Source organism: Protopterus annectens, chromosome 4.part0, assembly GCF_019279795.1.
Source record: "Protopterus annectens isolate FY-2018-M chromosome 4.part0, PAN1.0, whole genome shotgun sequence".
Classification (NCBI taxonomy): Eukaryota; Metazoa; Chordata; order Ceratodontiformes; family Protopteridae; genus Protopterus; species Protopterus annectens.
The window spans coordinates 1,936,604,854-1,936,628,487 of record NC_056733.1 but is presented as its reverse complement, the minus strand read 5'-3'; positions in this window follow the sequence as shown (position 1 = coordinate 1,936,628,487).

The following is a 23,634-nucleotide window of genomic DNA, read 5'->3' as shown; positions in this document are numbered from 1 at the left end:
CTCAGTACCAGTGTTGGGACTCGAAACATAGTTATCCGTAATCATAGTTAAACTCTCTAAAGGGCTAGATGGAACACAGCCACTTTCAGAAACGTCAACCTGTTCTTTTAAGGATAACAGTGGCAAATAAATACCGTTCAACCGTTTGGTTGAAACTTCACCTATTAGGTCATAAATAAGCTGTTCAGGGTAGCCCCGATTGAGAAACATGTCGGTTAACAGTGAACATTCTTTTTCAAAGGTATCCCAAGTACTGCACATGCGGGCAGCCCTAACCAGTTGGCCTTTGACAATGGAACGCTTCTGCCTCCAAGGATGGCAACTAGAAAAATGCAAAAAAGAATTGCAATAAGTTGCCTTCCTATAAACAGATGAGCAGTAACTGTTGTTAGTAGTGTCTTTAACCAACTGGACGTCTAGGTAGTCAATCTCGCAAGTCGAGAAATGGTGAGTGAACTTCAAGAAGTTTGTCGATGAGTTCATGTATGCAAGTAAGGTAGAGGCGTCAGCTTCACTCCCTTTAAATAAGACAAACACGTCGTTAAGGAAGCGGGTGTAGATCTTAGAACATACCGTAAAGGTTGGATGGTTGAACAAGAACTTATGCTCCCAGTATGCGACGAACATGTTAGCAACACTGCTGCCGCATGGGGAACCCATTGCTATGCCTTTCTTTTGAAGGTAGTACTGGCCATCAAATATGAAAAAATTGGAAGATAACACTATATCTAATAAGACTGTAACCAAGTAAATGTCATTATTAGATGCTCCACATTCCCGGAGCATGAGTTCAATCCATTCAATAGCCTCCTCGTGTGGTATTGATGTATAGAGATCGACCACATCAATGGTCAAGAAATTGAGGCTGCTATCGAACTGAACCTCGTTAATCAAATTCAAGAAGGACCATGAGTCCTTACAAATTTGGGGGATAGTTTTCAAATATTTACTAATGATACTATCAATAAGACGGGCACAGGGATGCGTGAGGGAGCATCTACCATCCACTAAAGCATGCATAGGTGGATCAGAAAGGCTTTTGTGAATTTTAGGGATCCCAAACATAACAGGTACCCTGGGGAAGGAAATGTCAATAAAGTTGTACGTATCAATGTTAATCCTGCCCTCAAGGTATAGGTCCCTAAAATAACCTTTAATTCTGTTATAGGTGCCCGTTAATTCATTGAGCGAGGACGTCTCATAGGCTGGTGAATCTAGTACCTGTGACATTCTAGCAGAATAATCAGTTCTGTTAAAAATGACCAGGCCCCCACCCTTGTCTGGTTTAATGACTCTCACAGCCGAACTGCATATTTTATTCAAGGCCATGAGCTGGTCAAAAGAAGTATTTTTACTATCCCCTTCATCTCTCCCTATTGCATGTAACTGCCTGAAGTCCAATTCACATGCTTTCTCAAATGTGAAAAGACTTGGATGTAAGGGAGGGTTAAAGGAACTGGTTAACTTCAACTTAGATGCAACACTAGGTAAGTCATTGTTAAAAAAGACATTCAAGTTGAGCTTACGCACAAAAAGTTTTAAGTCCAACAGTGTTTTGGCTAGCCTGAATTTGTAATCAGGTACAAAATTCAAGCCCTTAGCCAATAATTCAATTAATTCGCCTTCAACGATGACGTCGGAGAAGTTATAGATGAAAAAGTCACCTTTAATGTTGGACAAAACTGACGGAGTTCGCTCAACCTCAATTAGCACATCCGGTGAGGAAGTAGCCAGCTCAGGGGGGGGTTCAACTAGTTCCAGTTCTTGTTCCTCTGGTGGCGGTTGCTGCCCTTCCCTAAAAAAGGCTTTTGATAATTGTTGTTGTGCTTCTTGTTAAATGATTTTAACCTGTTGCTTCTCCTAGGGCCTTGTGCAACTGCATCTGCATCCCCGTCACTGCCCGAAACTGTTTCAGTGATAGCATGTGCAACGCCCTCCCCACCAGGGTTATCCAAGGCATGCACAACGTTCAAAGTATGGTTACCAGGTCTATTAGACTTTTTTACCAAGTTTAAATAAGCAGAGCTTGTCTGATAGGCCTGCCTGTCTCTCAACAGTTTTTTAAGCTTATTAGCTTTCAATTTATCCAGCACAGCATCAATACTAGTAAAAGTCCGTTGATAATCATACTTGTATCTATAAAAATTATTGTCAGCTTTGATGCTATCATCAAGTTTTGAAGCATCGTCAAGTAAAACATTGATGTGTTTAGAGTAATTCTTGATCATTAACTCTAAAAGTTCAGCCCCTTGTTTGTTAAAAAGGGCCTCTAATTCTGTAATGAAAGTAGTGTCAGTGAAAAGTCCCGTAGGGGTAAATGAACTATGAAGTCCCTTGGGAATGACACCTTCCTTTAAACACTGCTGGAAGTAAGAAACTTCCAATTGAAGTTTTTTAATTTTTAATAGTGTGTTATCCAAAACTTTCAAATTGTCAGAAATACTGTCAGAAGAGTTACCTGGACTGGAGGAATCCGTCACCGAAGAGCCCGAACCTGTGGGGCTGCCAAAAGAAAAGGCAGCCAAGTTTTTCGCCCATTCGGACATGGAGGGCATCCCAATAAGTGAACCGGCTTCACCAGCCCCTTCTACGATATTGGCAGGAACAGCTGCATTAATTAACCCACCAGCGTTGAGACCACAGTTCCTATTAATGCTGCTATAACCAGTATTAAAGGAATTAAAACCTCCTTCGATGTTAAGCGGCTCTGCCAGAGGAGTGCTTCTTGTCCCAACTGAAACAGGCAGGCCGGTCTGCATCGTACGTTGTGGCTGGCCAGGTGGAATATCCCCAAAACTAGTTCCAGACAACAAACTGTTACCATCAAGCAATCCAGAGCCGTTAGGCAATCCAGAGCCGTTAGTCCGAGCTTGATAAACACTAACGCTCTCAAAATGGTCCAAACGGGAATTCATGGCATCCAGCTGTTGAGAAAGCGCTATCAAAAGCGCCTGGGTATTTGCTTGATCCTTCAAATTATCTGCACTGTTAGTGCCGAAGATGTTAGGTGAACCCGGACTCGATGGTGCACCGGAAGACATACTGAGCAACTAGAAAAAACTAAAACTGGTGAAACAAAAAAAGTGTCCAAACGAGTCCGAGGTACAAAAGAGTAACGCAATTTATTTAACAAACGTAAACAAGCGTTTTCGCTCCTGGTACAACAGGAGCTTCTTCAGCATAAAAGAGCGCAGGCTCAACATTTTTAAAAGGTGACGTACTATAGATGTCACACTAATTAAACAATTAAAAGTGCAATTAGACAAATTGTCTCCATATGACTAAATATTTTAAAAACAGCAATGAAAAATGCATAATAAATATACACAAGACAAATGAAACATATATTAATATCAAAGTCAAATTGTGTGCAGTTAGATCAAGCAAGTAGTAAATAATAGGGCACCTCAACTTTGCTGGAATTAAATAGAAGGTGAACTAGCAAATGTTTATGTACACACTACCCATCAATTAATCAAGCAGTGTTCTGTGCAAAAAGTAAACCTATGAGAGATTAACAATACTGTGGTGCTAAAGAGTTCACCAAGCACATATGCAGGTCTATACCTTAAATATTGAAATTACTTTGTCCAACGGGCAACGTTGCATTAGTCACCAAAATCTTAATGCAAGGTGTTCCCACCCTTAAGCGTCAAGAAAAGATGCATAAAGTCGCAATCATAAAGCGGCTACTACATACTCTTTAGCACCACAGTATTGTTAATCTCTCATAGGGTTACTTTTTTGCACAGAACACTGCTTGATTAATTGATGGGTAGTGTGTACATAAACCTTTGCTAGTTCACCTTCTATTTAATTCCAGCAAAGTTGAGGTGCCCTATTATTTACTACTTGCTTGATCTAACTGCACACAATTTGACTTTGATATTAGTATATGTTTCATTTGTCTTGTGTATATTTATTATGCATTTTTCATTGCTGTTTTTAAAATATTTAGTCATATGGAGACAATTTGTCTAATTGCACTTTTAATTGTTTACGTTTGTTAAATAAATTGCGTTACTCTTTTGTACCTCGGACTCGTTTGGACACTTTTTTATTTTCAGTTTTTTGCATGCAGGGTGAGTTTTCCTCCTAAAGGTGCAAGTACTTGAGCAAGGCTTGTGGGAGTTAAGGATAAGTCATTGTGCAAGTTTACCATAGGGGGTGGCTTACTACTCCCTGTTTTGGACGTGGGAGAACCCCACTGCTTAGATCTGTGCATAACCTGAGACTGAAGTCTTAGGGGTCTGCTGCCCCTGTGTTTGGACTGAGAAGGCCTGGAAGGGACTGGAAAGGACCAGTTCTTTGAAGGCCAATGCCTACTGAATCTAGGTAGTTGTACTTGTAAAAAATCTTTAACAGTTTGCATAAATTTAGCTTTCTCCTCCATCCTTTTGAGAACTTCTTCTACTTTATTGCCAAATAGGCCCTCTTGGTTTAAGGGTGCATCCAGTAATTTTGCTTTGACTTGATCTGGCAAGTTTTGTTCCTTAAGCCAAGCATGCCTTTTAAGAACAGACCCTGTAACAGCAGCCCTACAAGATGCTTCTAAAGCATCAAAACCACACTGCAAAGTACGTTTACCAATTTGGTCAGCAGAATGCATTAACTCTTGTAAATCTCTGTGTTCTGCACAGTTAGGAATAGACATAATTTTCTATTTAATTAACCCCATAATATGCTGCTGATACTTTAACATATGAAACTGGAAATTTAAAGCCCTAATGGCCAGAGTAGCAGAGGTGTACACCTTCTTACCCCATCTGTCTAAAGCCCTAGAATCCCTGTCAGAAGGGGTAGGATTCTTGGCAGTAGTAGCGTTAATGCCTTTTAGTCCTTGGGAAATGGTCTCTGGATCCACAGTAGGATTCTTGAAAAGGAATTTGTGAGAGTCAGGTACTCTATAGTACCTGTCAGGTTTCTTGGGAGGTAGAGGCAAAGTATCCATGGTAAGGCTGAATTCCAAGAAAACATCATCTACAATCTCCAGAACAGGAGGGATAGACAGAGACCTGTGATGAGGCAGGTTTAAAAATTCCCTGAGTCTCTTTTTGGACTGAGAGTAGTCCTGGCTTTTCCAGTGGAAATGCTCCCGAAGGGCATGCAGGGTTTCAACAAAAGAAAAATCTTCTGGAGGGGAAGCAGAGAGAATGTAATCATCTGCATCAGAATCCTCATAGGTCGATAAGGGTATGTCCTGGTAGTCAGAAGGAACAGAGATATCAGATTCCTGATCAGAAGAATCAGAAGGAAAATCAGTTCTAGGTCTCTTTGAGGGGGAAGGCTGGCTTCCCCTAATTAAGGTAATAAGGTCTTCAGCCATTCTAATCATTTGTTTTTGAGGCCTGTGGGTCTGAGAATGTGCTTTGGTCATCGGTTTCCTAGGCGTAGTGCAAACTCTAGGCCTAAGAAATTCAGTATTTTGGCTTGAAATGAAGCTGTCGGTTTAATATGAAAATCAGTTGGCCTGAATGCACCCTCAGAAGCCAGTGCCTGCACAACGGCTCCAGACCCATCCAAGGTAGAGACAACCACAGGTTCCATAGTCGAAGAAGCAACTTGCGGCATACCAGACTCCGAATGGGTCTCAGAAGAGGCCTGTGAATCTGTAGAAGCGGTTATCAGGGGCTGTGAAAGTGCCTCACTGAGTACCAACAGACTGGCAACTAGGTTAACTGTAGCATCGTTATAAGTTTTGGACCTATGCGGTCTGTCTCTGTCTTTATCCATACTTTTTTGGGAATTTTGTGGTTGGATGGCTTACCAACGTCATTTCAGAGTATGGAGATCGAGAGCAAAAGTATTTAGCTACAAAAATTGCCCAACGACGGATAGTTTCAAGTGTTGAACAAGGTACAAAATTGACAGCGAGGGACATCGTGATCTGGGCCTAAACAGGTGACGCAATAAGAATAAAAATCTCTATGAGACATTTGCTTTCCACAGGCAAGACAATTATTCATTTTTTTCTGACATCAGTTAGAGCAAGAAAAAAGGATTCCCCAATGGGGTACTTATCTTTTAGAAGATTTCAGGTCTGAAACTCGAAAATGAAAATTTCATGCGTCGGCCGACCGGCACTTGCGAACTACTTCTGCTTCGGACACCACACGGCAAGAAACTGCAAAAGTGAATACACTTGAACATCTACATTTATGGTAAGTGTACACAACTGTACTTTATTAGGCTAATGACCACTAAGGCCTTTACCAACCTAGCCATGCACCCCAAAGCATTTGGGTCCCAAGTATCATGGTAATCTATATGATAGGGAGGCATGTAAGAAGGGAGGTAACTAAGGATATGTGTAGGGGTGTGTTAGGATAATACTTTTTTTATTGACTGCTTTTGTCCATAAGGGACATGGGGGCTAGACCAGGGGTAAATTTACAGTTTCACATTCAATTGTCTAAGCTTCATTTGCATGCCACCAAGGAAGAACTCTGTCTTACATGGATGGGGAGCCTGTTCCATAGTCTGAAGATCCTTAGGGACACATATCTGTCTCTCCAGCATGTTCTGTTTATGTCAATAGTGAAGTTTAGTTCCCTGGGTCCATTATTTCTGGTGCTGTTTGTTTTGTGCATGTGTAGAAGATCCATCAAGGGTGGTCTGAAGAAGCCCTGTAAGCCAGGCAAAGATCCACTTACAACAGCCTGTAGGAGACTGAACACAGAGCCAGAGACTTTGGATGATCAGTGTAGGACAGGGTATTCATGCTCTAAATTCTCATGAAGAGAAACCTTTGTGAGCATTCCAACATTTGCAATTCTTAGCGGGGACACTCTGTTTATTGATATGTCTGATAAGGACTGAGTGGGCTGGTGCAATAGCTTTTCTGGAGCTGTATGACATACCTTTACCTATAATTTGGATGACACAGAATAATTTTCTTATTATCTTAGTTATGTGTTGTTCAAAATCCAGATTGCTGTTCATATCTGTTCCCAGATCCCTTACTACTGGGTTGACACTTATGCGTGTTTTATTGATGGAGTAGACAGTTTCTCGAAGGACATTATAATGCATTTTTAATATTTAGTAATAGGCCATGGCTTTGGCACTAGTCAATTGTCTGTGTTCAACCCACTTGCAAGATTTTGGTGTCTTGGGGGGATTTATAATTGCTCCCAATATACAGTCATCTGCAAACTTGGTGAGACAGAGGCCTTACACATTAACCTTGACTTCTGAGAAATAGATACCAAACAGGACCAAGTCCAGCAAGGAGCCCTGGGGTACTCTGCTGGTGAATGGTCCCTTGGTGGAGTTGGTCACACTGATCCTGACTGCTTGTGTCCTATCTGTGAGCCAGCTGACAATCCAGTGAGTTACATTAGTATTTATAGCTAACTCAGAGAGCTTGTCAACAATGCTTGAGTGAAGTATTGTATCTAATGCTTTAGCCAAGTAAAGATCTGCAGAATGCACTATTTTACCCTTGTACATCACCTTGGTAACCCTCTCAAAGAAGTCTACCAGGTTATGTAGACATGTCCTTCCCTTAACAAAGCCAAACTGGAATGGGTCCAGTGTCTGTAGGTTGCCAATGTTCTTGTTTATTATTTGCATGACAATTTGTTCCATGGCTTTGCATATTAGGCTTGTTGTACAGATTGGTCTATAGTACCCTAGGTTGGTTGATGGTCTGCCCTTGTGGAGGGTAATGACTATTGCATTCCTCCATTCACTTGGAATGCAGTCTGTTTCAAGGCTGTAGTTGAAGAGTGCCTCAAGTGGTTCTGATAGGTCATATTTTAGACTGTTCAGTAGGCAAACAGCGGTGTTGATGGATCTATGGAGGCAGCGTTCTTGGCATTAGCAAGTGATGCCAGCAACTAGTCCCTACTAATAGCTGAGGAAGGATGTTGGAGGGGATTTCACCTGGTAGAGCCGAGAGGAGTGAAGGAGTGAAGTTTGAGCTGAATTTATCAGCCAGTAAATTTGCTATGCCAGCCTGATTGTTGAAGATGGTGCCATTCACCATCAGTTCAGCACAGTGCTGGGTGTTATCTCTAAGGTTGCAGACATAGCTAAAGAAGGCCTTCTGACTGTCCATAGTTCATGAGATCTCTTAGTTTCTTGTTTAGTTGTATAAGAAGGCACTTGCTTTTTAGGGAGTTGCTCTTCTTGATTTTGGCTGTGAGTTTTCTTCTGTTATTATATACCCTATACCCTCTTTAGATGAGGCATCTACCAGTAGAGTTTATTTTTAGTGTTTGTTTTGGGTTTATTACTGGTAGGTGCGGTAACATCTATGCAGCCATTAACATGTTTGTATAGGAACTCAGTGAATAATTCTGCATAGTTAACTGTGGTCTTGGGGTTTCAGCAAACCCTGAATTTTGACAAACTGTTACTTAATAGGATGTAGCTCATCTCTGAATAGTTCCTGTTACTGGTTTAGCTTGATTTTCTGGGTTGATTTTTACTTCAGACGAGACGGCTTTGGGATCTGACCTCACAAATGAGGATGTGACATAGAAAGGGGGAGGTTGCAATGATTTCCCATGCTGGTGAGTTCCAGATCCAGTATGTTTGATCCTCTGGTTGGAATGTGCACTATTTGTTCCAGGGTGTTTGTGTTAATAAAGTCCAAGAAGCATTGTACCTATGAGTTTCAGAGTTTGAGACAGTGTATATTTCACAGACTATAGAGGGGTAGTTAAAGTCACCCATGAACAGGGTATATGGTGGGATGGTTTACTATCAGAATGTGGAACGACACTGAAACTGGGAAGGTAGAATGTGTTTTTTCCAGTTTCATAATGTCATTCTGAAAATGTTTGAATGCACTTAGCGAACGGTAGTTACATTTGCTAATGTGCATTTGATGTTCTGATAACAGATTGCACAACAGTGGGGATCAGGAAATTTGCCCTTTTCCTCACTGTAGTGCAGTCTTGGAGTTGGAATATATAATATGCAGGGGGTTTGGGGGGTGCAGGGGGGCTTGCCCCCTGTAAAAACATCACCAGTAACACTTACTTTCGACATTGGAACTTCCGGTCTTCAAATGTCGATTCTGTGGTTACCACGTCCAACATTTTGGTAATTCTGTATTACCAAATTCCGAAAACAAATTTGATCAAAATGTGGAAAATTTTTTGATTTTCCACATTTTGGTACTAAACCTGGTAGGATGGTGAGTGACTCTAGTAAGTTTAGGAAAAGATTGTGAGGGGATCTAGGGGTATAAATGGTGGCCTTTACCTAGCCATGAAATGGTGTTTAACCAATCTGGAGGTATGTTCATTGCTAAATAGATTGAGACACCTCCACATTTGGCCCCAGACTGTGCTGCTGTTGGTATAAATGTTTTTGAAGGCACTGTAGCCTTGCACTTTTGGAGGAATCTGTATGGATTTAAACCAAGTCTCTGTCATGACACAAATATCTACATTCTGAAGAGTGAAAAGCACTTGGGTGAGAGTTTTTTTTTTTTTTTAAGATATGAGCATTGAGTAGCAACACCTTAATGTTACTTGTAGACTTTTTCACTGTGTTGATAGTTTTGCCTTTTTATCATTGCCTAAAAAAGGCTATAAGAGGTGGCTAAAGTTCTAGCCAATATCCAAAAGCCTAGTGGTTATAGGAACAGCTCATTCTTGGCAAGACAATGTCATCTGTTGACCATATCCTCCCATGCTGACAGATATTGGATCCCCCCTGGAGTGAAACCAGAAGCTAAGTCAGTTATTAAAATCAACTATTTTATGTTCATGTGGCATCAGCCTTCGTGAAGGCAGGATGCTCATACCTATCTGTGACACATATTATGAAAGATACATTACGTCGCTTTTCATATAGTCCAGTGATGTATGTCTCAGGTGATTTACACCCACATGGACCTATGATAGAATCATATTGTACCAGGTGTGCAATAACTTGAGTGCATGAATGATATTGTGGATCCTGGCTCCAGATAGGCAGCTAACCATTATCTTCTTGTCTATCCTGGTTAGTGAGGTATCTGTCTGTCACATAATGGAATCCGCAATGACAACAGTATTAGATGAAGCACATTTTTGGCTTGTGGGATTTTATTTTTGGTGGACCATTGGGTGTTGGCTTATGGCTTATGTGAGATGTTTGGTATTGCTTTTGATGAGTGCTTTAGAGATTACTGAGGAGTAACACTGCAATTAGATGGCTTTGGAGGTATTTGAGATTTGGAAAGTTTTCTTTTAAGCATCCCAGCAAAAGACAATCTGTGTGTGTGGTAAGCAGTGTTTGTGAGGAATGTAGTGTGGGTATTCCTGACAACCTCATTTGTATGAGAGATTTTTTTTCCTACAAGGAAGTTGTGTATTTACATCTCTTGCATACTGTGTTATTTTCTTTAATGATTAACCGTTTATCTGAGGACATGAGACAAAACATTATACTGAGAACTTTATATCTGTCTTGCAGTGTATTTATAGAACTTTGGTGGTTAGATAATTAGTTAACACACATCTGTATTGAAAAATTCCAGTCTATACTGGGGTAATTTGGAATACTGCCCTTACTGAGTGTTATGGCCAGCATTTAAGCTCTTCAGTGAATATAACACCTTATCATTATTTATTTCTTATGCTGATGATTTAAACATTGTTACTAACAATGAAGGAAAATTATTTGCATTATTTCAAGCTTTAGAACATACTTTGCAAATTGTAGGATTATCCTTTAATGTTGCAAAATGTAAAGGGTTTGGAGAATCTTCCATTTTTTTGTAATATCCTTCACAAAGATAGCAGACAGATATGGGCTATATTAGACTATCTGCTTACATCAATAGAATTGGTTATTGAATATGGCCAACAATATTGCTAGTAGTTGTTAAGCATTTTCTTTGTCATACCAGAAAAAAAGTACACTTGTTACATTCAATTATCCTTAGTAAACTAGGCTATGAGGGTAATGTATAGCCCATTCCTAAAGAAAGAGAAAAACAGCTGCTAGACATATTTTTATTATGGAGATGGCAAACTAAATCCCATAAAGTGAGGTATAGTGTATTGAAAACCAAGTGGTGGTGGACTAGATTTTTTTAACCATGTTGTGTTTCTTCCATTGTTGCATTTCTATTGGGTATTACAGAAAGTCTCACTTGAAGATACTAATATAATAGGAGGATGTTATGGGTGCAATATATTACTGTTTGGGATTCTGCCTTAATAATAAATAAAAAAACATACAATTGTAGCAATTGATAATGCTAAACAATATAATTCAAAACAGAAAATTTCTTTGCAGAATGTTTTATCACACAGAAAATTGTGGTATGAATTCATAATTGATGCTTTTAATTATATTAGACCACAGAATGCTATCACTATCACTGTTTTGTGAACAATCAGAAAATCAGCTTAGATTTGCTAAAATATATGAAGTATAGGATTTTCTATAGAGACTGATGCTGAGTAAACTAGCAGTTAAAAGGTTAATGAATTATAGAATTTAAGAGCAGATACTTTGACATTTATTTCATTGTGAGGAAATCATGGAACATGCTGTTATTTCTTATAAAATTATACAACAATTTTGGAATGCTGTTATATCTTCTCTTTCTTTTATTAAATCTCAGCTAAGGAGATATATTAATGTATGGTACATATCCTAACATACATAAACGACAGAGGTAAGAATATGATAGAATTACTGTCAGTGCTGTTTTGATTCTTTGGCTTACCAAATGTGATGAACTATTATATAGCAAACTTTGGGGCTGCTCTTTAATATTCAGGAAATTGAAAAAAATGGTTATGGGAGAAATAGTGGGAGAATACATCTTTAAGTAGTTTATCTGTTATATGAAGTTCTCTTTTGAGATACTGTAACTTTTGTGATATTTCTATAATGTTTTTTTCCTTGTATAAATATAAATGAAGTGCTCCTACAATTTTTTTTCATAGGTGCAATGGAATCTTTTACATTCAACCACCAACCAAAATAAAACCTCTCTGAAAGGATTAAAATGTGAAAAGCACAACAAACTTAGAAACTGAACAAACTCTGTAACTCTGTATCTCTGAAAGGATGTCAACCCACTGATTTCGAACCAATAATAGATATACTACACAAAACACAGAAAAACAAAAATAATTTAATGAAGTAAGCACTTTCAACTCACACAGAGACTTCTTCAGAGCTATTGAGACACAATGTTTTCAGACTTAGATATACATTGATAAAATATGCTTAGTAGAGGTTTTTCAAATCTATTGTGTCATCTCCTGTCAAAACACTTTTCCGCTTTGATTAAAATTGTTGATGACTAATGTGTTCAGTACAGAGAAATGACTGCACTTTGAATGTGTTTCTTGGAAGGCCTATATTATTTGAATTTCAATTTTAAATCTTTGAAATGCATTGTGCTTTTGGTTGCTACATCAATTTGTACAGGAAAAGTGTCAGTGCTTGAATTTTGTTACATATTCTAAATTTTTTTAAGTTATGTATTATCAGCTATCTATCATTGTGGAAACTTTTGGACTGTTTATACTTACATTTCCTGCCAAGCAAAACTATCCCAACTTAAAGTAAGATTACAGCCTAAGTCATAACATTTCCATCCATTTATGTAATTGACGTTCCCTATCAAATAAGGCCACATAAAACCATATATGTACCTAAAATAATTTTGCCTTGTAAAAAACATTAATCTTCTCGTATACTTTCACATTTGCATTTTTAGGAGCCACTGCTACAAGAATTCAATGTTTCTTATGGGAAATGGTGAAGTTTTGTAGTAATCTCATGAGCAAGTTGAAAAACTGAAAGGATCAATGCATCTTGAAAAAAACGGAGCACACAAAAATAGAACATTTCTAAAAACATTTTCTTTTTTTTTTTTATCTTTAAAGTTCCACTGGTTCATACCACATAACAACTGATTGCTTTAAAATAATTAATACAGTCTACTTAGCATGGAAGATCTGTTTTAAAAAATCTGATATTGTCTTCATAGCATGGATGATTTATAACTCACTAGGTTTTTTTATTACATTCTTCATTACATCTTTGTTTAGACTATTCTCAACACTTTCTCAACACATTCTCTGGGAATGAGTCATCATTCATCAAACTAAGCTAAGCATACTTTACTTTAAGTGGTGGCCAGGCAGAAGAAGTTATCAATGACTGATTGGACCAAGAAGTTATTTATCATTTAGTTGGATGTGTCCTTTGACAACATTTTCTAAGGCATTCATGAATAATACCCTCATTGGCTCAGAAAAAGCTCATGCATCTGGATAACGGATAACTAGACTAAATTATCCCATTTCTGAGAATCTGAATTTAAACAGGCAGTGTACGGCAGGTTTACCTAAAGGCCATCTTTAAAAGTACTCATAATGAGGATTATCTCAAGAAAGCTACATGTAAAGATTAAACTGCCTCCTCTTGCTTAATCACATTTTATTGCTGCCTGGTAATAGCATAAACCCTTGCCTTGGCCATGTGTCATAGTATGTGTCTGTCTGTAGTTCTATTACTTTTTTTTTTCATTACTTTACCAATTGCTTATACCATGATATTTCTGCTTTTCATTCTCTGATCTATGTCTGTTTCCCTGTCTGTCTGAATCTGTCTGTCTCTCTCAAAGTTGTGCTTGTGTTACATGATGAAAGGAAATGCATTGCTTATTATTTTTTTCTCACTTTTACACAGAGTTTTAGAGTTACTAAGTATAGTTAGAGTACTAAGTAAGAAGAGTTAGAGTTAGAGTAATAAGTAAGTATAGTTAGAGTTAGAGTAATAAGTAAGAAGAGTTAGAGTTAGAGTAATAAGTAAGTATAGTTAGAGTTGGAGTACTAAGTATGCACCCTTCTCAGAAGATTCATTTATTATATTCAAAACATATCCTTGTTCCCAAACTGATAATGTAAAGTAGTGCTCATGTGCCTACTTGGCCCACTGGTTATTTTTAAAAGGAATCTAGCTGCAACATAACTTTTAAAATTAATGAGATAGCTCAGAAAGACATTTGCTAGCACATTTTTATGACCTAGACTTTTGTGCAATGAGCTCTAATGTAAGATTGGATGTCCAAACACCCATTTTATGTTGCAGACTCAGTGCCACAGTCACAGGAGGACTCAGGTCCCTGTAGGTAGATGTAGGTTTTTCTGATGAAGACTGAATTGATGAAAGCATGTAATAAAATGTTTTAATACACTAAAACAGTTTAATTCCTTGCTTTTAGTCCAGTGGTTTTAAGTAGTTTTGGTTTTTGATTAGCTATAGTCGGGTACATGATTTTGGTTTGTTTTACAGTTTTAGTAATGCTTAAATAGTTTGCACGAAGAGCAAAACTGCAGAAAAAGGAAATATGCAGATAAGAGTTATATCAGACTGGCAATAGCAGACACTAGATACATTCAATTATTGACAATAGAAATTGTGAAATCACAGCCTGGACTCCTGAGAGGAGTAGGCTGCAATAGGACGTGTACATTACATAACAGGAAGGCTGGATGTTAGCAATGCATCTCACATTTGTGTACTGCTTACCTACGCACAAATAAGTGAAAGAATATCATGTATGCACTTAATTCAATAATCATTGCATTTTTGCTATGCCTAAATACTATAGCTCTCAACTATCCAAATTTATGAAAAATGTCCATAATTTTACACAATATTTGTAGTCTGTTAACCATAAAATGTGGGTTTATACAAAATTATTGCTAAATAATTGAGAATGAAGTCAGAAACTATTCATTTGTGGATGTCATACCGTTCAGAAAATGCATGCTAATACAAAACCTGTTATTCCATCAACACTGTAGGTTTGTAAGGGCAATATTTCAACATGACCATATTAATTATGGCTTTGTCCAGATTTCTTGCTCTAAGAGGCTAAGAGGTATGCTAACTATTACATCACATGCATACATTTGTGTTTTATTGTTCTATATTTCCCAGATGTGGAAACATTGCAAACTGAGGGCCGATATAATTATTTGTACAGAAAGTTAATAACCATCCTTGTGGTTTCTCACAGCCAATCTAAACAACAATCAGTACACCCATGGTATCTCTTTAATTCTATAACCCATACATGTAACACAAAACAAAGGTGTAATATATAATGGGTTTACCTTCATAAGGTTGAAGTGCACATCTGCGATGGTCAGATGTGCGAAAGTACGATTTCAAAAGTTTAACTAATTATGAATTGCTAAAATCACAAATGAGTGAATGCCAATGTGCATTCACTCATGTGGATTCAGCATTCTGAGTGGAGATTGCACTACAGTGGGGATCTTAACATGTATGCCTTCCCTAACTGTAGTGCAATCTTGGAGTTAGTATATGAAATTAGCAGGGGCTGTGGGGGGTGCAGCAAGCCTTGCCCCCCCTGCATAACAATGTTTGGAGACATCCAGAAATATTGGGCGTTTTGAAAACATTCAACATTCCCAGAATGTCAAATTCATTGTTTAGCACTTTCGGTGCTTTCAGCATTCGAAATTGCAGTTTCCGACCTTTAGAGTTGGATATATGATGAGTCGCACATGTTATTTGCAACATTGTAAAGGTAAACCATATAATGTTGTGTGGTACTTCAGGGACATGGACATATAGTTGTGTTCACAGGCTTGCACTGCCAAAGGCAAACATACAAATATGCTCAATAAGGGACTCATGCTGTTACACAGTTATATACTACTGTTAGTGTACTGTCATCAGATGACAGTAAGGAACGATGTGCCTATGCAAACCTCCCAATCTGGTGTTCCCTACACCCTTTGATGATGTCATCAACTATAAGTTCAGATTCAGTTGTGTTAAAATAAGACTTTTGTAGTGGTGCTAGCATTAAAAACTGATCTTTAGTTTGTGAACTTAGATAGATAGGGTCTCAGTTCTCACTATAGTTTTGTGTGTGTGTGTGTGTGTCTATAAAGAATAGTGGGAGTGTGCATCAACACCACCTTGTAAAATGGCATGTTTTTTGTTTTGTTTTTGTGCTTGCAAAAACATCCATGTCTAGCAGTCCACCAACATCTTGCCCCCATAGGGCCTGCTGATATCATCTACTATAAGATCATCTGCAGCCCTGTTAAAGTCAGACTTGCACCATGCTGCTTGTATTAAGTGCTGTGTTCTCTAGTCAATAAATATAAATAGGTAGGGGATCTAACACTGCCTTGGAAAATGGCATTGTTTGTGCATTTTTTTTCTGCTCACAAAATCATCCATTTGTAGCAGCCTCACATCCTCTTGTTTCCCACAGGGCTTGCTTATGTCATCTACTATAAGATCAACTGCAGTTCTGTTAAAATCAGACTTGTGCCATGGTGCATGTGTTAACTACTGTGTCCTCTAGTCTGTAAACTTAGGGAGGGGTTTTAATCTCACTGCAATCAACTTGGTGTGTGTGTGTGTGTGTGTGTGTGTGTGTGTGTGTGTGTGTGTGTGTGTGTGTGTGTGTGTGAGAGTGTGTGTGTGTTTAAGTGTCTGCGTGTATGTGTATCTGTGTGTGTGTGTGTGTGTGTGTGTGTGTGTGTGTGTGTGTGTGTGTGTGTGTGTGTGTGTGTGTGTGTGTGTGTGTGAGAGTGTCTCCATAAAGAAAAGTGGGAGTGTGTATCCAACACTGCCTTGGAAAATGGCATGGTTTTGCATTGCTGTTATTCTTAAAACAACATTCATGTGTAGCAGTCCTTCAATCTCTTGCTACCCACAGGGCCTGCTGATATCATCTACTATAAAATCAACTGCAGTCCTGTTAAATCAGACTTGTTGGTGTGTGCATAAAATAATGTGTTCTCTCATCTCTAAACTTAGATTGGTAGGGTTTCTAATCTCACTGTAGTTTACCTGGTGTGTGTGTTTCTCTGAAGAGTGGGAGTGTGTATCCAACACTTCCTTGGAAATTGGAATGGATTTGTATTGTTTTTTTGCTTGCAAAATCATCCATTTGTAGCAGCCCTGGAACCTCTTGTCCCCCACAGGGCCTGCTGATGTAATCTAATATAAAAGCAGCTGCAGTCCTGTTAAAACCAGACTTGTATAGTGGCTATTGCATTAAGTAATGTGTGCTGTAGTCTGTGAACTTAAGGAAATAGGGTTTCTAATCTCACTTTAGTCAACCTGGTGTGTGTGTGTGCTGTTGGTGGACATTATAGAGAGCATTTTACCATAGTATGTGGTACACTGTCTTCATGTCTTCAACAGACACTGCTGATGTCATCAGATATATCAGATTATTGGATACATATTACTCACAACAGGCCATGGGCACACACTGGCCTGGCAGACAGGTAGATGTAACCTCATGCAATATAAGACAGACCATAGTGACATTCCTTTTATGCCACGCACAAAGATCATAACATCTCTTTGCAGTGGTAATGGATAGTATCGCTCATCCATTCAGAATAAAATAGATGAGCCTTCGTGGGTTCTGTTCAAGCAGCTTTATTATGTACAAACATATCAGGATTGAGGCTTAATAACTTTAACTTAGATAAACTTAAAAACAGACTAGTTATTACACTCATATGTGCTCACTCTCTGGCTGCACTCTCAAAATGGCACTGAAGCTAGCACATGATTGCTATTTATATGCACGTTCTGACCTTGAGATGCTTCTTAAAGGTACTACACACATACACACACACACACACACACACACACACACACACACACACACACACACACACACACACACACACACACACACACTATTCTGCATCCTCCCTCTTTGAGAAATAAGATGGCATTGATTGACATTCAGTTGATACAAATAAGTCTTTGTCATGCAATTATATAGAACTAAATACATAAAGACAATTATCTCCAGTCTGCTGTGTATTCCATACTAGGTCTGGAAATATAACTGAACTGGGACTGTCTCGGCTGAATGTGCAACTTTGTGGACATCAGGAACATCATCAGGGATGGAAGTAGAAGATAAGACACGTTCTGCAGCAGGGACATTGTCTGGATTGCTCTAAAATCTAGAGTCTGTATCACAGGAATAATGCTGAGATACCAATTCTGGTACAGGAAGAAGATGCCTGAGATTTTTTCTGTACTCCACACCCTCAGATTCTACAAAGTAGGATCTCAACTCTGTACATATACCTGTTACCTGACCAATATGGTCAAAACCTTTCATCTTTTGCATCCTCACTGTCTTTGTTTCTTTCAATGGATGAAGAAATCTGCTCAATTTGTCATAACTTGACTTCTGGAAAGAACACTTTCTGAAAAGTTGAGCTTTAATTGTCCTGTTCTTAGCTTCAGGTCTCAACAATCTGCAACTAATAGGAAATGTTGTTCTGGTTTGCCTAGATAGAAATTTCTGAGCATGTGAGCCAAGTATATAATCACATGGTATGTTTCTGAGATTAAGTAAATTCAAAAAGACATCAGTATTATCATGCTTTAATTTATCCAGCAATTGCTTGCACTCTGTACTGCACGTTCAGCTAGTCCATTTGTCTGTGGATACTCTGGACTAGTAGTAACATGTACAAAGTCCCATTCTTTTGCAAATTTCTGAAACAACTGACTGATAAATTGGGTACCATTGTCAGAAATAACACTTCCCCGGATTCACAAAACCTCTGTGTAAGACTAAATAAGTCTTACTCGGAAACTGCAGTTTAACGGTATGATGTCAGCATGCCATGCATATTCATGAGGGCACGCTGACTCCACTCCAAGTCTAACACAGACCGTGCAGGAAGGCAGGGGGTGTGTTTGACTGCCGAGCAGTCCTAAGGTCCACACCCCTGCAAGTGTCTGAATTGTGAAATGTCAACACACATGAGCGAGTCCGCTCAAATGTCAACATACCCAGCACTACACTCCCTCACATTGTAAACCCCCAGTAGAGTTATAAAATGTAAAATGTTTTTTTTTTTTTTTATAATTCCCGATATAGCTGCCCGTATTTGCTCGTGTTTGCACGGGTGTGCCCATAGCTTAGCTGCAGTTAGCAATGTCGACATTGAAGAGCATAATAACAAATGTTTATGCAAATCAATCCAAATAGCAATAGCGTAGTGGTAGAGCCTTCGTAGAAAGAGGAGGCATTCACGGTTCGAGTCCTACCACTCCCCTCTCTATTTTATGTTTTAAATTAGCATATGAAATAATTCCTGACATATATGACTAAAATATTACTAAAAAGCATTGAAATGGCCTATGTATCAGCGAACAAAATGTATATCTAGAAATGTAAGAAGGATCTTGACATATAAATGCCCGTAGCTAAGCAGCACTTTACCCAGCACAATCTAGTTGCCCACAGCTAAGCAGCGCTTTACCCAGCGCAATCTAGTTGCCCACAGCTAAGCAACGTTTTACCCAGTGCAATAAGTTTGTGCAGAGCTGCGCACCGTGCTAATCAGCACACCGTAGGGCAATGTGGAGCAATGTGGAGCAACATAGAGCAACGTGGAGCAACGTAGAGCAAAGTTGCCTAAACACAGCCACACCCCCTAGCCTGTCTGGACAGTAGTAAAATAAAAAGCAATGACAAGGTTCGAACCCAGGACACTGTGCACCATAATCAAAGTACTGAACCACTAAGCCATGCCAGCTTAGGATAAAAATCCGCTGTTAACATACATATACTTATAAATGTTATATTAACCATTGCTAAGCAGGTCAGCAGTCAGCCGAGAATTTTCAAAAACGGCCAATCACAAAAAAGTGCGGGAAATGCGGCATATTTAAGCTCCATAGGCGGGAATACTCTGCATAACTGATTGTAGCTCCCATCAGCAGTTAGAATGTCTGGTGCTGGAGAGGGTACTTGCTTTCGAGTGCAACGCTGGGTCATCGAGGAGTCTAAATACATGGTTTGGCTCCTTGTCCATCATCATGAGTCTCGACTCCTGCAGGACCAGTTCCAAGGGATGGAGTATAAGGCAGAGGCTTGGAACCGTTTGGCTCATGATCTCACCAGTGCCACAGGCGTCCCTTAGACTGGTGAGCAGGTCCGTCACCACCATGCAGACCTGAAGAGATGGAAGCAGGACCTACTGAACCAATGGATCCAGGAGGCCCATCATATGCAAGATGCCCCACTACTGAGTAGGTAGCCATGGAATGCAGTATGTAAGACATGCTAATATAGTCTATATAATGGATAGGTATGTCTCAGTATCCCTTCATTTACTTCACAGCTGCAGGTGTCCATGCTGTGACTCAGTAAGCCTATGCAGATAGGCTGCTAAGGCTGTGCCACCAGGCAGGTTAGTAATTATTCTGCATGTATTGTTATATAATATATGTGAGAGAGCATGAAAAATGTGTTGTGGCCCAATAATAAAGCTATAAAATGCCCTGAATAATTTCTCTGCATGTACTGTTATATAACATAAGTCAGAGAGCCAGAAATAGAGTGTAGTAACCCATTAATAAAGGTAAAATAAGTCTGGAATACTATCTCTGCATGTACTGTCATATAAAATAAGTGAGCAAGCCTGAAAAAGAGTGTTGTAACCTATAAATAAAGGTATAATATGTCTTGAATAGTTCTTCCGTATGCACTGTAATATCAAATAAAGGAGAGAGCCTGTAGAAAAGAGTGTTTAACATAATTAATAAAGGTATAATACTAGGAGTGTGTCTGTGTCACTTACTTTGAAATGTTGTTGTACCCTTGCATTAAATAAATAGTACTGTTGTATTAAGTGCTGTCAACCCACAGTTGGGCAGACCCATGCTATACTGTTGTCCCTCACACACACACACACACACACACACACACACACACACACACACACACACACACACACACACACACACACATACACACACACATACATGTCGATTGGATGGGTCAATGTCGGGCTCTGGCAAACCAACCACACACCCTGTGCATATGATGAAACTGTGCCACCTCCTGTCATCTGTAACATTGATGCAGGAACAGGCTAACATGGTGCTGATGCACAGGGTGACTTTATAGCAGTGTAGCAATGTTAGCATGTTGTCAACAGCACAGTGTAATGATATCCCTGTAGGAATATCTGAGCAGGCATGATGCATTAAAGCTATGATTACCAATGTAGTATTGTTTACAACAGTGTTAGTTCCAAAAATGTATTGTCTGCCCATGTGCCACTTGGCTGATGTGTGTAGTTTTGGCAGCATGTGTTGGTGAGTGGACAGTACGTGTGTGATGTGTGCAGTACAGATTTGCAAGTGTACATTTGTGAACATGGTGGAGGTGCACTGTCTGCATGTACGTGCATAGTGGACACATGGGAAGGGTGACATGCCCTGTATTACACAGTGTCAAGACTTCATTGTTTCTATTGGTGGCCAGTATGCATTTTAATACACATATGTTTTAACTTGGGTACACATGTGTGTATGACATGGTTTGACACTATGCTGTGGGTGATAGTATTACTATCTGTCATTGCTTTGCATTCTGGTAGTGTACACATCCTCAACAGCCTGACTATAACCAATTGTTAGATGATGTCTTGACAACTGACACACAGATGTAGGAAACTCAGTAGCATTTGGATCCGTCCGATACTATACTATAGCAGTAAACAGTGGTCTTGACCTCCACCCATTCCTGGGACCACTCCTGTTTGGCATACAGCTCTCTTAGGTACAAGCAAACACACTAGGGATATGTCCATCCACATCTGGAAATGCATACAGTGGCCTACAATGCATTCTCCGGATGAGACACTTATCCTCCACAAGGGTATCATACAGACAGATACCTGTTGTCCAACCCATGCTGTAAATCTGTACGCCAAATATAGCATAGTCATCCACATTTATTAAACATAGTATCCCGACAGTACCACATAGGTAGTAGCCCCAAACATGTAGAACGGGTACCAATGTGTACATACAACCAAGTGTTATGTCATCTGTCCTTTGGTATTCACATTTCCATAGGTATTCTGAAGTCCCTCGGTGTATCACATAACCAATAAGGGGTCTGTATGCATATCCACAAAGTTGTTGTACATCTATAATGAATGTCCATTATTGACAGACTTTGTTGTGTTTGAACATGTCTGAAATATACCCAAGGCATGAATCCTCACTCACACTATTCTATAGAAACTGTCATGGGTGTGTGTGACACAGATGAACTAGGCCACAGATCACTACAGTGGCTGGCCTTGTCACAAACATACATATGTGACCAAAGGTCTGAGAAGCAGCAGCACAATCTGTCATAGGTAACAGATGTATTCATGTAGAAAGCAGGCTTCACACCTATGAACTAATTGAGGTCACATGTACATATATGTATTTGGCACACAGATACCTGAAGTGTGCAATGCACATACTGTTGTTATACTGATATGTCATACAGTAGTAAAAGCTAAACACACAACACATTGACAAACAGTATCACACACACACACACACACACACACACACACACACACACACACACACACACACACACACACACACTCAGCAATTGCAGGATTCGAACCCCTACCTATGTTATGATACTAGAGAGATACGCATTAACACGACGAGCTATATGCTTTACTGGGAGTTTTCATTTCCACTGCTATATTTGTAGGATGCTGACATCATCAGACTTGCCAAACAGAAATGTAACACTTTTAAGGTGTTTCCCTAGTCTACTAAAAGGGCAATACTCTCAACGGAAATCACACAGAAACATACACAACCCCCCACACACACTCACACTCAGCAATTGCAGGATTCAAACCCCTACCTAAATATGTTATGATACTAGAGAGATACACATTAACATGACTCGCTATATGCTTTACTGGGAGTTTTCATTTCCACTGCTATATTTGTAGGATGCTGACATCATCAAACTTGCCAAACAGGAATATAACACTTTTAAGGTGTTTGCCTAGTCTCCAAAAAGGACAATACTCTCAAAGGAAATCACACAGACACATACCCCCACACACACAAACACACACATACTCAGCAATTCCAGGAGTCAGACCCCTACCTAACTATGTTATGATACTGGAGAGATACGCATTAACACGACACGCTATATGCTTTACTGGGAGTTTTCATTTCCACTGCTATATTTGTGGGATGCTGACATCATCAGACTAGACATGGTAATGTGTGTGCACTTAGTTTTATGCAATCCCAGGACTGAGACATGGGGGCAGCAGGTGTTACCAGCTTGAACAGGACTCCACGATTCTTACCTTGTGTGATCTATCTGTGGCCCAGTTGGCCAATCCATCCGATGACAATACATATTTATGCATAGGTTCATAGGTAGGTACTAGGCTATCGGCCCAAGGGCCTATGTAAGCCTAGCCAACAAGGTTCCCTGGCTTATGCCACCCAAGAAAGTTATTTTCCTGTGCCACTGTCGAGCAGAGACACAGAAGTGATCCCTGGGGTGTATTTCCTATTTCCCATCCACTCATCAAGATTTTAATTGAAGAGTGCTAATGAAAAACTTTGCTTGACATAGATGGGTAGCCTGTTCCAGAATATGGGAAGTCTCTGGGATAGGAATCTATCCCTCCAGCATGTCCTGTTTATTGTGGTGACAAGGTTTAGGTCCCTAGAGTGTGTAGCTCAGAGGGATTGGGATTTCTTTAGGTGTGGCATGTCCAACAGCTCTGGGTTTGACACAGCTTTATATGTTAGGCAGAGATCACCTCGGAGTAGTCGATA